Below are 18025 nucleotides of genomic sequence, written 5' to 3'. Positions count from 1 at the left end.
GAATTTTGTACATTCTTGGAAGTGTGATCTCTCGGTCAATGGGTAATTGCATATGTAAATTAATAGCTATTGCCCAATACTACCCCTCTGCCCAGCCCCCGGGGCTCATACCATTACCCTTTTGGATTTCCACCAGCAATGTGTGAGAGGCCACAGCCTCGCCCGCCATCTGTGGGTGGTTAAGCAATGGGGGTGGGAAGGTTGCCAATCAGACCGTTGAGAAACGGCCTCTGCGGAGCACGCGGATCACCACCCCTGCCCCAATCCCTCCACCCACTCCCTGCGCTCCCGCAGATGCAGTTGACCTCGGAGCAGCGGGGCGTCCCCACCCAGCGCGCCGGCGAACACGCGGGGCGCTCCCCTCTCCACTCCTGCGCGCGGCGGGGAAGAAGCCCTTGCACAACCGGCCGAAAAGAGGAAGCACAGAAAGGGCTGAAATAAACACTTAGGAAGACAGTTTTGAAAGAAATTGGGTTCTCGGGCTTTTGTGGGACCGTCGTCTGGCCCCAAATCCCTTAGCCACTAACATATCGTGGCGACAAAGGAGGGTCAATTCTCCAGGACCGGCTCCTGAGAGAAGGGGGCGCTGGGCGCAGGTAAGGTAAGGATGAGACAGGAAGGTACAACTTCTCCCAGAATTAAAAAAAACAAACAAAAACTTTTTTCTTCAAGATTTTAGTGTAGAGGGGTCAAGCACGAGGAGAGGAAGCACAAACCCGATGAGCTGGCCAGAGCAGCCCCGATTTTTCGCAGCCGTTCTCCATGTGTGTTTCTCCGTGTGTGTCTCCAACCAGGCGCCCCCTGGACCTCGCTGCGCTGCAGCGCGCCGCGCGGGAGGGCAGGGCTGACACCACTTCCTCCGCGAGGCCGCCGACCTGAGCCGGGTGCCGACCTGAGCCTGAACCGCAGCGGGCCGCGCCACCCTCCCCGCCGCTGCCCGACGCGGACCTCGCCCTGCCCGCGCCTCCGCCGAGTCCCCACAGAGCCGTCAAGGTAAGCAGTGCGGGCCGGCCGGCCTGGGAACGCTGGGAGCTGCAGCCGGGACCCTTGGAGCTGTCACCGCACTTTATGTCAAGCCCTTGGGGTCCCAGGTCCGACCCATCGTTCCCAGGTTGACGCGCGGCCTCCACCCCCGCGTGGACCCCGCTCCCGGGGACCCCGCCGCGGATGTCCGCACTTGGCCCAGCTCCGCGGGAGGTTGAGGCTGGCGCTCGCCTTCCCGCTTTCCCCGCGCTCGGTTCCATCAAATTTGACTGATTTCCTGCCCAGAAAATTGCTACAAGGTCTAATGAGGAACTGGTATGAACTGTTCTGTCCGCCGGGTCCGGCCAACTTCGAAGGGATTCCGGGGCGTTTCAAGGCACTGTACTTTAAATACAAGTCGTATGAGAATTTAAATTTCCTTCCTTTAAAACTTTCACACAACTGTTTCTTCTTTTTAAAATAACTTTTACTCCGAATTATTGTCCTTTTCTTTTTAAAATAAGATAGAAGGAAAATGTGGACACCATACAGAAGTTTGATAATTTGGCTTTGATATTAACGTCCAGAGTGTGGTTTTATAGCATGAAGGGAATATGTAGACGGCGTGCATCCAGCACAGGGATCCCACTAAAGACTCTGCCTAGTGTACTAAATATTTACTCTTCATACCTTGTGGGAAGGCTAAATGTGTTATTTCCTATCAATTCACAGCAAAGCAGTTCAAAAATAACGTTTAACGAGAGAAAGAGAAAGTAACATAGGGGGAGAAGGTACACACCCCAGGATATTGTTTCTGGTGGTATAATGTGGTTTAAACAAAGGCAGGGGCACTAGCTATTACTAATTTTAAATGTGAGGCCTTTGAAAGGAAATTTCAGAAAGAGAGCCTTTGCCTGCTTGCATAAACCTCCAGTGGCAATTTCCCTTTGGCCTGGCTGAAATACTGGCACATGGGCAGTAATGCTAGCTGGCAAAATTAACAGAGGGTCTGCTAAGAAATCTGACATGTTTTCCAGATGGTATTTCCTGTCTGCTCAATGTGTTGTGAAAGGTCTAAGAAATTTAATGCCATCTTCAAACTTTCAGTACTTAATAATTTTCACAATGTTATAATATTTGTGTCTTTTCTGGTTATTTGAGAGACTTGAGTCCCTGCCCTGCCTGCCGTTAACTCGAACAAGGATGACCTTGATTACGTTGCTTTAACCTCTCTAGACTCGAGATAATTGACCAGTAAAGTAAGATTATTGGACTATAGTATGTCTGTCATTAAAATATCAATTAAGGAATTAATATAATTCTTTGAATTTGTTCTGTCAGGAACGCGAACAAAGTTAGAACTACTGATCACTAAGCAAACAGAATGGAGAAAATAATGATAGATTTTGTTAGATTCTTGAAACATCAGCACTTTTGAGGTCTGTTACTTCCCTAAAAACAGAGTCAATTTCTGGCCTGTAAATGGCAAGTTTCCATCCTGTTGAAAACTGAGTTGATGTGCCCAAGTTTGGGCAGGTCAGTATTAGATTGCAAAATTCTTCAATTGTTATTTCTCAAGAAGTATAACTTTGTAATATAGATTACTTATGTTTTAGTTACTTTAATTTTTTAAAGAAATTAAATTTAATGGGGTAACATGGATCAATAAGAGTACATAGGTTTCAGGTGAACATTTCTGTAGCATTTGAACCGTTGATTGAGTTGTGTGCACATCACCCAAAGTCGAATCCTTTTCTGTTGCCATATTTACCCACCCTGCCGTGCACCCCCCATTAAAGCTTTTACACACACACACCCCGCTTCTGGGGCCAATGCTTGAATCAGCTGAGCTATCCTCAATGCCAGGGACTGATGCTCGAACCAATCGAGCCACTGGCTGTGGGAGGGAAAGAAGGAGGGGAGGAGAAACAGATGGTCATTTCTCATGTGTTCCCTGACCAGGAGTCCAACCTGGGGTGTTTGCACACCAGGCTGACTCTCTATCCACTGTGGCAACCAGCCAGGGCCTACTTTAAATCTTAAACACAATACTTAGTGATGTAATGCCCATTAAGTATTTTTGTATTTATATATCCTAAGAATGTATACTAACTACCCACCCTTTTATTTGCCTTTTTTCACTTATAAATAAAAAGTCTGAGATAGTTTCATATTATTCTTCGAATGAGATATTTATAATATTCATTGCTATAAATGACTGTGTTTAATATGGCACTCTGAATTTCTCTATACCAGCCTTCTTTTAAAAGGCACTATTATTCTCACTTACTTCTAATCCTTCTCAATCTTATTTTAATTATTTTTATACCTAACACCTTTTAGTTAATTCCACAAATCTTATTAATAAATTAGGTTTGCATTTTAAAATCTATCACACTAAAGTCAATTTATAGAACCTCATGAGTTTATTTTATAGGCAATAGGATAATCTTAGTAATCCTTACCTCAAAATAAAACAATTCTTAGTAACATAATTGATATTTTAGTGTGGAAAATATGTATATATTTTATATCAGTCCTGTCTTTCTAACTGGCAAGTGACTTAAAATTTTAAGCATTTATTATAAATTCAAGTACATGATAAATGCCAGATTTAAGGCATTGATACCCTAGTTATATAGTAATGTTTATATGTATCTGAGTTATCATTATTACGAGAAACATGACCTTTAAAAGAAACTGCTATATATTTGGGAAAATAGCAATTAGATCTCTCTCGAGAAGAAAGAAAAGCAGCACCAAGGTATGGCATTCAATAACCTAGAAACAGTTTAGGGGGCTAGATTGTACATAAGATGTGACAAGTCAGGCCTGAGGACAGTTTCTAGGGACTAGAGGATATGACCCGCCATCACTGCATCCTTATTGCCTAGCCAAATTTCTGGCACCATAGGTAGGACTCCGAATGTGCTTGCTAAATGTACAGATACCGTGTTGGTCCCACCTCTGGGCTGAACCACTAAAATGTCGGAAGCCCAGCTGGCCTTGTTGGTACCAACACCACTCCAAAGCTTCACACCTTCTCAGTACGTATTCTGAAGCTGGAATTCCTGACTCAGTTTCCAAACATTTGATGAACATCATTAAGACTCATAAGAGCTGCTTTCTTTCTTCTTTGTCAGCTCGATTTCCTCTTTATCACCAAATGGTAATAGGAAATAATAATCGTAGCTTATATTCTGTACCAGACCCTGTGCCAACTAATTTAGATGTGTCATTCCATTAATCTTCACACTCTGGACTTGCGCTATTATTGTCCGCCTTTCATCACGGAGGAAATGAAAGCACAGAGAGGTTAAGAAGATCACATGGAAAGTCAGAAGCACAGTTGACCTTTGAACCAAGCCAGTCTGATACCAGCTCTCAAGTTGCTGCACCAGGGACAAGGACTTAACAGTAAATAGTGAAAAATGTGGGACCTTCCTCAGCACACTCCCCATGTTGCAGCCCTGCACGTGAGCAGAGGCAGGTGTTGTGCGAGCGCACATCAGATCCCCCTGGCATTCTGGGGTCAGGCAAGGGAGGCTTGCAGGGAGGTAACTGAGCAAAGAACTTGTCGCCTTAGTTCTTTAGTTTAGTTAGGTTCTTCTCAGTGGAAGACAAGATAGTACAGTCAGTTGTGAGGTTGTTATGTTCATCTGTGTTATTTGAAAAAAACAATCTTCTTAGGCAGCAATCATATTTTCATTTTTATCTTTGTTGTATTCTAAACCTTAATAACTTGCAAGGTTGATTAAATAACAAAGCAGTGAGTATATTTTTTTCTAATTATACCGGGGATCTTCCTGATTTGATCTCCTATCACGAACTCATCAGTGAGTTGGTTGTGGGAAGGGAGGAGGCATAAATGATCAATCATATAGCAATTGTGTTTCCACAAACTAACTGGAAGATTTATGTGCAGAGTTCTATCAGACTGAAGAGAAAATAAAAACTGCTAGTAGAACAAGTAAATACTAGACTAGATTTTATTTTTCCTTCCTTTATCATTAAGACATATTTTATACATAAAAAATAGTGTGCAATATATGAAAATTATAACAAATAATGAAGCCAACATCCAGTATGTTTATTTACCACCCAGCTTAAGAAGTAAAATATCACCAGGATATCTCTGACTTCCTCTCAATAGCATTACCCTTCTTTTCTAGACATAAGCATCACTCTGAACACTGGTGTTTTAGAAAACTATGCACATACATTTGCAAAGAAGTCAAACTGGAAATTAGAGCACATGGGCACTTGGGAAGCTGGAGTCTCTACCTACTCTAGACAGGATCATAAGTACAGTGTCCTATTATGAAATGACAAGTTATTTTTAACTTAAATCACATAAAAACAAAGTGGATTATAAGTGGTTAAAGGTAAGTACCATAGAAATATTTAGTAGTATCTTAGTCATTAATGAAGTGACCAAGATTCGTCACTGCATAACTTTTTAAGTGTAATCATGAATATGGGGTTTAGGAACTGCTAATTTTTCCATATTACTTAGATTTCTCCTTTAAATACAGTTTGATTATTCCAAAGGTATTTTACCAGGTACTATTCCAGATGCTTGGGATGTGTTGATGATCAGAAGAGACAAAGATCTCTGCAGTTTTGGAGCTTATATTCTAGTGAGGAGACACAGACAATAATCAATAACCATAATAAATAAATAAAAGAATGTAAATATTAGTAAGTGGAAAGTACTATAAAGACAAAGACAAAGTTGAGCGAACTAAAGTTATCATATCACAGCAGGGGGAGTAAGGCTTGACCTTATGGCGAAGGTAGGATTTGAGCAAAGGTTTCAAGGAGTTAAGAGGCTATCTTAGGGAACAGTGTTCAAAGCAAAGGGAGCAGCCAGTGCCAAGGCTGCAAGGCAGGGGTATGCCTGATACATTTGAGGAACACAAAGTCCCATGTGGCTAGAACAGCAATTTTCAAACTTTTTATCTCATGGCACACAGAAATTATTACTAAAATTCTGTAGCACACCCCAAAAATATATATTTTGCCGATTTGACACAAAAAAATAGGTATAATTTTGATTCATTTACACTGGACAGTTATTCTTGTATTGTTTGTTGTCTTTTTTTTTTTTAGTGACAGGAAGGGAGGCAGAGACAGACTCCTGCATGTGCCCTGATGGGGATCCACCTGGCAAGCCCACTACAGGGCAATGCTCTGCCCATCTGGAACCCTTGCTCTGTTGCAACCAGACACATATTTTAGCGCCTGAGGTGGAGGCCTTGGAGCCATCTGCAGCAGCCTGGGCCAACTCGCTCTAATTGAGCCATGGCTGCAGGAGGGGAGGAGGAGAGAGAGAGAGAGAGAAAAGTGAGAGGGGGAGGGTTAGAAAAGCAGTTGGGTGCTTCTCCTGTGTGCCCTGACCAGGAATCAAACCCAGGACTTCCACACGCTAGACTGACACTCTACCACTGAGCCAAAAGGCCAGGGCTGTTGACATTTTTTTAATTTGACAATCCAAGGGAAAAGAGGTCAGTGTCCCTGACTAAATAGTCAGGTATTGTATGTTTTTAAAACTCGTGTAGCACACCGGTTGAAAATTTCTGGGCTAGAGGTAAGTGAGCAGGGAGTGAAGAACAGGAGCTGTGGCTGGAGAGGTAAGAGGAGGGTGAAGAGGTGGCATCACATAGGGTCTTGTAGGCCACTTAAATTTTTTTTTTTAATTAAGTGAGAGCAGGAGAGGCAGAGAGACAGATTCTCACATGCGCCCCAACCAGGATCCCCTATGGGACAACGCTCTACCCATCTAGGGAGTTGCTCCGTTGCTGGACAACCAAGCTATTTTTAGTACCTGAGGTGGAGACCATGAGCCATCCTCATTTCCCAGTGCCAACTCACTAGAGCCAATCAAGCCATGACTGTGGGAGGGGGGGAGAGGGGGAGAGGAGGAGACGGGTGGAGAAGCAGATGGGTGCTTCTTCTGTGTGCCCTGACCAGGATTTGAACTTAGGACATCCACGTGCCTAACTAATACTCTACCGCTGAGCCAGCCGGCCAGGGCCAGCCACTTAAATATCTGTAGCTTTCACTCTGAGTGAAACTGAGGGTCCATTGTGGGGTTCTGAGGAGAGGAAGAAGCGTGATCTAGAGGCTCACTCTGACTGCTTGAGAATAAACAGGAAGGAGCAAGGCTGAGAGCAAGGAGCTCACCAGGAAGCTTTGGAAGTCGCCGTGTATCTTGAAGGAAGAACCAACACAGCTTCCAGACAGAGTGGGTGTGAGTGTGAGGGACTGAAAAGTGAAAGCTTTTGGCCTAAACATCTGGAATGAGGGCATTGTCACCAAGGTGGGAAGCTTGGAGGGGCACCAATAAGAAGTTTACTTTTGAATATAGATATGAAGTATCCATTGGTAATAACTATTTGCTTATACTATAAGGTGGTCAAGCCAAGTAACAATTTGAGAAGATGCTGTTGTTACTCTCATTTTTACAAAATTATAACCACAGAACCAGCTTAAACTGGTCCTATCCTCTCTCTAACTAGATTCAGAACCAAAGTTTAAACCTTGGATATAAGTAACACTTGTGAACACCACTCATGAGTCACACTTGTGTACCCTTAACTGCTCCCACCCCCATAGAACCAAAGGACTGACGTGACCAGAACTTGAACCCTGGAAGCCTTTCAGAAGCAAAGGGTATGTTGTCCAGGATAGTCTGGTGCTGATACCTCTTCAGTCTTGCCCCTGGATGGGGGAGACAGATGTGAGGTTAGCCTCCCATCTTCTTGCCTGACAACTCACAAGTAAAAGCTTTGTTTTCTTAAAAGCCAATGTCATGGTATTGGCTTCTATGTATGTCAGGCACTGAGTCCTTCCTGGATAACAAAATTAGAAATGACTGTTTAAAGTTTAAGAAATTCACCTAAGATCACACAGTTTAAGACATAGGACATAAAGCCAACTTTTGGGAAGCTCTATAGTCAGCTAAACTGTAATAGTCCACCTCTGTGAGACTCAAGAAAATAAAAATTATTTTTAATCCATGGAAAAACAAGAAATGACTAGGAAGAAGTCCCATATTCTTACATAAATTTATAACCAGTAGCATGGACATTATGCAAGTCAAGTTTTCTATGATTATGAGTTTAAAAACAAGGTTCTAAGGGATGGCGGGAAAAGACATTTTCCACAAAGGAGCTTTTTGTGTCTAGAGTTTAAGATATTTATATTTTCAAAACCTAAGACCAGATTTGGAAGAGAGGGGAGCTTCCTCACTGCATAGCTGGATTTCAAATGAATGCAAGTGTCAGAGCAGGGCAAAAGGTTCACAAGTAGCTGCTAAGAATGTTAGATGACATTATGATATTTGGAAACATGAAAGTGGTTATTAGAAAGTAGTTACTGCCTGACCAGGCTGTGGCGCAGTGGATAGAGCGTCGGACTGGGATAGCGAGGACCCAGGTTCGAGACCCTGAGGTCACCAGCTTGAGTGCGGGTTCATCTGGTTTGAGCAAAGCTCACCAGCTTAGACCCAAGGTCGCTGGCTCGAGCAAAGGGTTACTCAGTCTGCTGAAGACTTATGGTCAAGGCACATATGAGAAAGCAATCAATGAACAACGAAAAACTGATGATTGATGCTTCTCATCTCTCTCTGTTCCTGTCTGTCTGTCCCTATCTATCCATCTCTCTGTCTCTGTTAAAAAAAAAAAAGTAGTTACTGAGATCAAAATATCATAACTGATACTTTATTTGTTTTAGTTACAGTAGTTTTCAATGCAATGTAATTATGAAATAGTTGTGTTTAATAGAATGCTTTTTAAGTCATTGATTATCATTTAATAGTCTATGTTTTTCACAGGGCAAAAGTCCACTTTTCAATTAAGGATATTAGGATTTCATCACATAAAGAAAAGAAAAAATTAGTTATATAGCAGAAAAAAATACCACAAATCTTTTTCAAGTGATTTGCAGTGTATTAATTAAGTTTCTAACTAAGGAAATTTATCTAAGGTCGCTATATTTATAGCATTAACGAACTTTCACCTGTGCTGATAATATCCAATTCATAACTGACAGTTCAAGGAACCTATTAGGTGTGGGACTTAGTATTGGTTGGTTTGTTCTGCCCTTTTTTTTTAGGATAATAAATTCATTTCTGATTAAATTTCATAAATGGTGTGGCTTAGCCAACAAAGACAATTTCTTAAGTTTACTAATGCTGTGTCACTTTATTTCCCCCTATTGTTAGCAACAAACAGAAAGGAAGTTGCGTGAGCCGTGAATGTGGGTAAACACAGTGAAATGCAGTCAACAGATGGCTCATAAGAGTGCTAACTTTTGTTTTCTTATGAAATTTTTAAAATTTTACTTTTCAATCACAGATGACATATAATAGTGTATTAGTTTCAGGTGTACAGCATGATGATTAAGCACTTATAGACATCATGAACAGGGCAACTGAAACTCCCAGGTAGCTCACCATGCCAGCTGTCCAAGCCGAGAAGCATGCCTGCCGCTGGGGAGGCTGACCGGGGGTGTAGGCAAGTAAGTGTGTTCTACACTGTGGTTGAGTGAAACTCTGCTCAGTATAATGTAATTGGAACCTTTTTTTTTCTTTTGCTCGACATGTATCTATTAAGGGCCAACCATTGCCCGCACACAGCTCCTAACCTCAAGAAGCTTCTAGGCTAGTGGGAGAGAGGAGCCTGTGAACACACGACACGGTGGCATGTGCAGGGACAGGCACAGTAGTAGTATCGTGGAGAGAGTGGCCATAGGGAAGGCATCGTGTGGGCATGTACAGGAAGAGCTTTGAAAGATAAAGGACTTGTCAGGTGGCCTGGTGGAAGGCCACCCTAGGTGCCACATGTGTGAAATAGTTCAGCAGTACTGGAGCACAAAGTACAGTGGGAAAGGAAATGGGGAGATTCTGATTTAACACTTGGTTAGTAATATTCAGATTCCATTCATATAGTACAGTCACCACAATCTAGCATCTTTGAGTCAAATGCTTAGGCATTGTAATAACGGAACTGTAGCACCCTAGCCCAGCACTCTCCAATAGGAATGTAATGCACACCACAATGGCAACTTTAAATTTTCAAGACGCCACATTAGAAACACTGAAAAGAAAAAAGTGACATTAATTTTAGTAATAAATTTTATTTGATATATATCCAAAATAGTCATTTTATTAATATTATAGTAAATTATATTACATTTACATAATATTAAAATTGTTGATGATGATGACCTCTTTTATTTATTTTTTGGACTAAGTTTTCCAAATGCAATGTGTTTCATACTCCCAGCGCATCTCAGTTTAGACTAGCCACAGTTCAAGGACTCGGTAGCCACACATAGCTAGCTAAGTGGACAACACAGCTCTTCATAATTGCACAAATATTGTGTTCCAACTGTGTGTTGTCTATTCAGCTGCATGGAGGATATTTGATGAATTATGAAGTAAGCTGAAGGAGACAGCATTTTCTATTAGTATGGGACCTGTTGCTGGAACCCGATTTTAATTCATATTTAAACCTACACCCAGAATACTTTATTAACCCTCTAGCAACAAAAACAAACAACCTCGGCCCTGGCCGGTTGGCTCAGTGGTAGAGCGTTGGCCTGGCGTGCAGGAATCCTGGGTTCGATTCCCAGCCAGGGCACACAGGAGAGGCGCCCATCTGCTTCTTCACCCTTCCCCCTCTCCTTTCTCTCTGTCTCTCTCTTCCCCTCCCGCAGCCAGGGCTCCATTGGAGCAAGGTTGACCCAGGCACTGAGGATGGCTCCATGGCCTCTGCCTCAGGCACTAGAATGGCTCTGGTTGCAACAGAGCGATGCCCCGGATGGGCAGAGCATCGCCCCCTGGTGGGCATGCCGGGTGGATCCCGGTCAGGCACATGCGGGAGTCTGTCTGACTGCCTCCCTGTTTCCAGCTTCGGAAAAATACAAAAAACAAACAACAAAAAAAACAAAAACAAAAAAAAAAACAACCTCAAGTGGTCATTGCTCACTTTCTTTTAAATTCTTTCTCCCCTTGCCCTAATTGTTGGATTCTACCGAATAATAAGAAAGACTGAAAAAGAAGGGAAATGAAAGGTGGAGCTATATGTCATAAACCCACATCCGGCAAAATGTGATCAGTTGCCCTAGGCAACAGTGGTTGCCAAGTTTTTTTCTGTTTTTTTTTTCTGGTTCCACCTGCTAGTTCAGAAAAATAGCACACCCTCTCCACCAGTAACTCTTTGCAGTGGTTCTCTTCTCCAGAAACACACCTCCCTTTCAGGGGAGGGGCTAGAAATAAGGGTTAGAATGTGGAGTTGAAGGTGCCATGCATATGAGCAGTCTCAGGGACATTCTAATGCCCTGAGACTTTTACTCTCTTGTTCAGAGTGGTTAAGAATCTCTATCCTAGAAATACTACTTACAGATGTCCTTCCCCCTGGCTACATCTGTAAAAAAAAAAAAAAGTGCCTGGCTACAAAAAAAAGGCAATCTAACTCACTGTCCATGTACACAGAAGTGCAACAGACATTCCTAATGACAATTAAGTGAAACAAAACACATAAGCTTCTAGAAGGTGAAGTTCACTCTGGGTCTGGTGATTGGGCTCTTTGGCATTCTTGAGGTTTTGTTGTTTGTTTTGTTTTGTATTGGTGTCTGTGAGTTTTAAGTTAAGGATTAATTTCTATGACAGGCTAATAAATAACCTTTCTATGGCTCTAAACCAGTTTGGTGGAGTCAGTTATTTGCAAGAAGCAATCATAAATTTACACAAAATCCATTTAGATTGCCCCTGGATTACAGCAGTATAGTACTTGCTGCTATAGTTTCTTTTTATTTTTATCATAGTGCCTGGTTCACTGCTACATACATTTGCATGAATGATTCAGTGAGTATATTTTGATTATGCATTTTTGGAGGCAAGGAGGAAGTGTTCTAGGTTTAAAAAAACTCTGCTCTCAATAGCATCCATTAAAAAATAATGACTCATACTACACAACGAACTCCCAATGCATCATAGACCTAAATGTAGAAGCTAAAATTATAAAACTGTTAGAAGAAAGCATAGGAGTAGATCTTTATGACCTTGGATGAAGCAGTGGTTTCTTAGATATAATACCAAAAGCACAATAAAAATAAATAAATTGGACTACATCTAACTTTAAAACTTGTGCTGTAAACAGTGTCCTCAAGAAAGTGTAAAGACTGAAAACAGTACACAGAATGGGAAAAAGTATTTAATTTACAAAGCATCTATCTGGTAAGGGACTTGTATCCAGAATATTGAAAGAGCTGTCTGGTAGCAACAACATAATAATACTGTATTTTAAAGATATAATATATAATTAGCCTGACCAGGTGGATCATCGGACCGGGACGCAGAGGACCCAGGTTCAAAAGCCCAAGGTTGCTGGCTTGAGCAAAGGGTCACTTGCTCTGCTGTTGCCTCCCCCTGCCCCGGTCAAGGCACATATGAGAAAGCAATCAATGAACAACTAAGGTGCCACAACAAAAAAATGATGCTTCTCATCTCTCTCCCTTCCTGTCAGTCCCTCTCTCTGTCTCTCTCTGTCTCTGTCACAAATAATAATAATAATATATAATTATATATAAGATATATAATCCCTTTTACAACTGGGGAAAGGATCTGAGTAGATTTCTCTCTGAAGAAGATATAGAAATGACCAATAAGCACATCAAAAGACACTCAACATCATTAGACATAAGACAAATGCTAATCAAAACCACAGCGAGAACTTTACACTCCCTAGAATGGCTATCATCAAAAAGACAGACACAGATATGCTTGAGGCTGTGGAGAAATTTGAACCTTCACATACTATTGGTAGAATATAAAATAATTCTATTGCTTTGAAAAAAAGTCTTGCTGCATAGCCCAGCAGTTCCACTCCTAGGAATCCCAAGAGAAATGAAAACATACCCATGCAAAGTCTTGTATAAAAGTATTTGTAACAGCACAATTCATACATCCTGGAAAGTGGAAGCAACCCCAATGTCCATCAGCTGATGAATGAATAACCAAAATGTAATGTTTCAATACAATGAAATATTCAGCAATAAAAAGAAATGACATGCTCACACATATTACAGGTGGATGGGCTTTGAAAACATTATGCTAAGTGAAAGAAGCCAGCTCCAAAAGACCACATATTATAGATTCCATTATATGAGCTATCCAGAATAGGAAAATCTATATAAAAAGAAAAGTAGAGTATAATTTCTTGGTCCTGGGAGGTGTGGGGTGAATGGCAAGTGACTGGTAAAGGGTGTAGGGTTCCTTTTAGGGAAGAAGAAAATGTTCTACAATTAGATTATGGTGATGTTTGCACAACCCTGTGAATGAATTTACCAAAAACCATTGAATTATATGCTTTTAGTGGGTGAGTTATATGGTATGTGAGTCATATCTTATAAAGCTGTGTTTTTTAAAAATGGAGCACAGGGCCTGTGTAGTTATTGCTTCCAGAAAGTAAAAAAATAATTAGCTGATGGTAAGAAGAACTCTCCCTAGAAAGTTAGTGAGCATAATAACAAAAAAGAAACAAATAGATTACCAATTTTACAAATAATATAGTCATCATAAAATTTGCCAATCAGGAACAACACGTGAAGGATATTTTAGTTTACATTTTCTTTTCACTGAGAATTTTTAAAGTCTATTCAAGAAAGACTAGAGTTGTTGCAATGCACTTGCACTTAAAATTGTCCTCCATTTAAAATTGATCTCCAGCAATGTTTTGGAACTAACGTCACAATTGAATGAGGTGGAGAAGAGAAGAGTCTCTTTTCCTTTTTTCATAAGCAGCCCTCACAGTAGAATTTAATAAAAAGGCAACTTATGGAATGGGAGAAAATACTTGCAAATCATATATCATTTAAAGAATTAATATCCATAATATATAAAGAACTTATCCAACTCAATAACAAAAGAAAAATTCAATTAAAAAACGCACAGAGGATCTGAATAGAGATTTTTCCAAATTAGACATCCAAATGGCCAACAGGTATGGGAAAAGGTGCCCTACGCCACTAAGCATGAGGGAAGTGCAAATTAAAACCACGATGAGATCTTGCTTCACATGTATTAAAAAGCTGTCATCAAGACGAGCAAACAAGTGTTGACAGGTAGTAGAGAAAAAGAAATCCTTGTGCACTGTTGGTCACAATGTAAATTAGTTCAGCCACTCTGGAAAACAGTATGGAGGTTCCTCAAATTTTAAAAATAAAGCTGCCAAATGATCCAGCAATTCCAATTCTGGGTATACATTCAAAGGAGATGAAAAGATCGCAAAGAGATACCTGTGCTCCCATTTTCATTGCAGCATTATTCACAGTAGCCAGGATGTGAAAACAACCTGAATGTCTGTCAGCAGATGAATGGATAAAGATGTGACTTTTCACAAAGTCAGTGCCAAAAGCAAAGAAGGAAGCCTCTGCCCCTCCCTAAGCCGAAGCCAAGGCAAAGGCTTTGAAGGCAAAGAAGGCAGTGCTGAAAGGCATCCACAGCCACAATAAAGAAAAAGAAAATCCGACCCTGGCCATTTAGCTCAGTTAGAGCATTGGCCCAAAACACCAAAGTTGTGGGTTTGATTCCTAGTCAGGGCCCATATGGGAAGTGACTGTATGAACACACAGCTAAGTGAAACAGATAAATGCTTCTCTCTCTATCCCTCTCCCCTTCTCCTTTCCACCTTCCATCCCTCCCTTTCCCTTCTTCTTTCTGTCTTTCTCAAATCAATCAATTAAAAAAAAAAAAGATCTGCAGTTATCCACCTTCCTATGGCTGAAAACACTGCAACATTGAAGGCAGCCTAAATGTCCTCGGAAGAGCACCCCGAGGAGAAACAAGCTTGACCTCTAGTTCCCCCTGCCACCCAGTCAGCCATGAAGAAGATAGAAGACAATAAATGCAGCTGTGTTCATTGTGGATGTCAAAGCCAACAAACACCAGATCAAACAGGCTGTGATGAAGCTCTGTGACATTGATGTGATCAAGGTCAACACACTAACCAGGCCTGATGGAGAGAAGGAGGCATATGTTTGACTGGCTCTGGACTGTGTTGCTTTGGATATTGCCAACAAAATTGGAATCATCTATACTGAGTCCAGCTGGCTAATTCTAAATAGAAAAATTACACTGTAAAAAAATGATGCAATGTATATACACAGTGAAATATTACACAATTACAAGAAAGAAAGAAATCTTCCCATTTGTGACAACATGGATGGACCTTGAGGACATCATGCTAAGTGAGATAAGTCAGAGAAAGACAAATAATGTATGATGTAACTTATATTTAGAATCTAAAACACACACACACAAACCGAACTCATGAAAACAGAGAGTAGAGTGGTGGTTACCAGGGGCTGGAGGGTGGGGGAGTAGGAAGATGTTACTTAAGGCACAAACTTGCAACTAGTAGATAAATAACTCTCCTGAGCTCTAGCACACAGCATAATGACTCTAGCCAGCAATGCCTGATTATAAACTTCAAAGTTGCTGAGAGAGCCCTGGCTGGTTGGCTCAGCGGTAGAGCATTGGCCTGGCGTGCGGGGGACCTGGGTTCGATTCCCGGCCAGGGCACATAGGAGAAGCGCCCATTTGCTTCTCCACCCCCTCCTTCCTCTCTGTCCCTCTCTTCTCCTCCCGCAGCCAAGGCTCCATTGGAGCAAAGATGGCCCGGGCGCTGGGGATGGCTCCTTGGCCTCTGCCCCAGGCACTAGAGTGGCTCTGGTCGTGGCAGAGCGACCCCCCGGAGGGGCAGAGCATCGCCCCCTGGTGGGCAGAGCGTCGCCCCTGGTGGGCGTGCTGGGTGGATCCCGGTCGGGCGCATGCGGGAGTCTGTCTGACTGTCTCTCCCCGTTTCCAGCTTCAGAAAAAAAAAAAAAAAAGTTGCTGAGAGACATCCTTATTGTCTTCACCACAAAAAAAGAAATGATAATTATGTGACACCATAGAGATGTTAGCTAGCACTACAATTGCAGCATATAAATGTAACAAATCAATGCATTGTACACCTTCATTATACACAATGTTAGATGTCAATTATCTCAATTTAAAATATGTATATTATGTTACAGTCAGGAATAACACAGCCAAGAGAAATGCCCAACCATACATTCAGGACTATTCTGGCAAAGCCTCAGTGCTGCCAACTCCCACTATTCACTCTAAGATGATAGGGACAGGACAACTTCCCCCAGAAGATTCTGCTTCTCTGCATGTGGCTTTCACGTCACGTTGCCATAGGTCTCACATCAGTATGTCTGCTTTGCTGCATTACAGGTAGAACCCTAACTGCAAGAAATGTGGGCAACATCATTTCTGGATTTTCAGCTCAGTATTATGGGAACACATTATAAAAGGCACTTGGAGAGAGTGTTCAAAAGGCCAGCTACTAGTACCTGCCACAAATTTATAATGAAGGAAAGGGAGGGAGGGAAGGAAGAAAAACTTTTCTAGTGTGCTTTATTTTTTTAATTGATTTTAATTTATTGTGTTTACATAGACTCTGATGTACCCCTGAATGCATCCCCCCTCCCCCGTGTTTTCCTCAACATCCCCCTTGTCACCTTATTCCCAACGCCCTCTCCCCTTCCCTCCAGGATTTGCTTTTCTGCTCTCGATAATGCTGTGTTATGTGTATATAATTTCACGAATCTCTCCCTTTTCAGATCCTATCCTCTCATCCCCTTTCCCTCTGTTCTCTTTCCCTCTGGTCCCTTTGATCCCACTTCTGTCTCTATTCTGTTCCTCAGTTCACATTGTTCATTGGATTCCTCAAATGAATGAGGTCATATGATATTTTTCTTTCTCTGCCTGGCTTATTTCATTTAACATAATAGTTTCCAGGTCCATTCATGTTGTCGCAAAAGGTAAGATTTTCTTCTTTTTCATGGCCGCGTAGCATTCCATTGTGTATATGTACCACTGTTTTTAATCCACTCATCCACTGATGGACACTGGGGTTGTTTCCACATCTTTGCTATTGTGAACAATGCTGCCATAAAATTGACATGTATACATTTTTTCTTTTGAATCAATGATGTGGTGTTACTGGGATATATTCCTAAGAGTAGGATGGCTTGATAAAAAGACAATTCCATTTTTAATTTTTTGAGGAATCTCCATACTGTTTTCCACAGAGGCTGCACCAGTCTGCATTCCCACCAGCCATGCAAAAGGGTTCCCTTTTCTCCACATCCTCGTCAGCACTTATTATGTGTTGTTTTGTTAATAAGCGCCATTCTGACTGGTGTGAGGTGATATCTCATTGTAGTTTTAATTTTCATTTCTCTAATGATTAGTGATGTTGAACATTTTTTTATCTGCCTATTGGCCATCTGTATGTCCTCTTTGGAGAAGTGTCTATTCATTTCTTTTGTCCATTTTTTTATTGGATTGTTTATCTTCCTGGTGTTGAGTTTTACAAGTTCTTTATAAATTTTGGTTATTAACCCCTTATCAAACATATTGTCAAATATGTTCTCCCATTGTGTAGTTTGTCTTTTTATTCTGTTCTTGTTGTCTTTAGCTGTGCAAAAGCTTTTTAGTTTGATATAGTCCCATTTGTTTATCCTGTCCTTTATTTCACTTGCCCGTGGAGTTAACTCAGCAAATATATTGCTGCGAGAGATATTGGAGAGCTTACTGCCTATGTTTTCTTCTAAGATGCTTATGGTTTTATGGCTTACATTTAAGTCTTTTATCCATTTTGAGTTTATTTTTATGAATGGTAAGTTGGTGGTCTAGTTTCATTTTTTTGTAGGTAGCTGTCCAATTTTCCCAACACCATTTGTTAAAGAGACTGTCTTTACTCTATTGTATGCTCTTACCTCCTTTGTCAAATATCAATTGTTCATAAAGGTACAGGTTTATTTCTGGGTTCTCTGTTCCGATCCATTGATCTATATGCCTGTTCTTATTCCACTACCAAGCTGTTTTGAGTACAATGGCCTTATAGTATAACTTCATGTACAGAAGTGTGATACCACCCACTTTATTCTTCTTTTTCAAGATTATTGAGGCTATTCATGTTCTTTTTTGATTTCATAT

The 18025-nt window shown here is 41.2% G+C and overlaps 1 protein-coding gene across 2 annotated transcripts in view; it reads left to right on the top strand.

Moving 5' to 3' along the window:
* Positions 1–288: 288 nt before the first annotated feature.
* Positions 289–18025, top strand: part of APBB1IP (amyloid beta precursor protein binding family B member 1 interacting protein) — a 108639-nt gene continuing 90902 nt past the window's right edge. The window contains exons 1-2 of one of the 2 annotated variants that reach the window (XM_066385537.1): positions 289–596; positions 795–993. The gene's annotated coding sequence lies outside the window, so the exon portion shown is untranslated. Of the gene's footprint in view, positions 602–794; positions 994–18025 lie in introns of both variants that reach the window. The other variant, XM_066385536.1, reaches the window with a different exon arrangement.

Source organism: Saccopteryx leptura, chromosome 5, assembly GCF_036850995.1.
Source record: "Saccopteryx leptura isolate mSacLep1 chromosome 5, mSacLep1_pri_phased_curated, whole genome shotgun sequence".
Classification (NCBI taxonomy): domain Eukaryota; kingdom Metazoa; phylum Chordata; class Mammalia; order Chiroptera; family Emballonuridae; genus Saccopteryx; species Saccopteryx leptura.
Note: the sequence above shows the minus strand (reverse complement) of the source record. Positions and strands in the feature narration are given on the sequence as shown.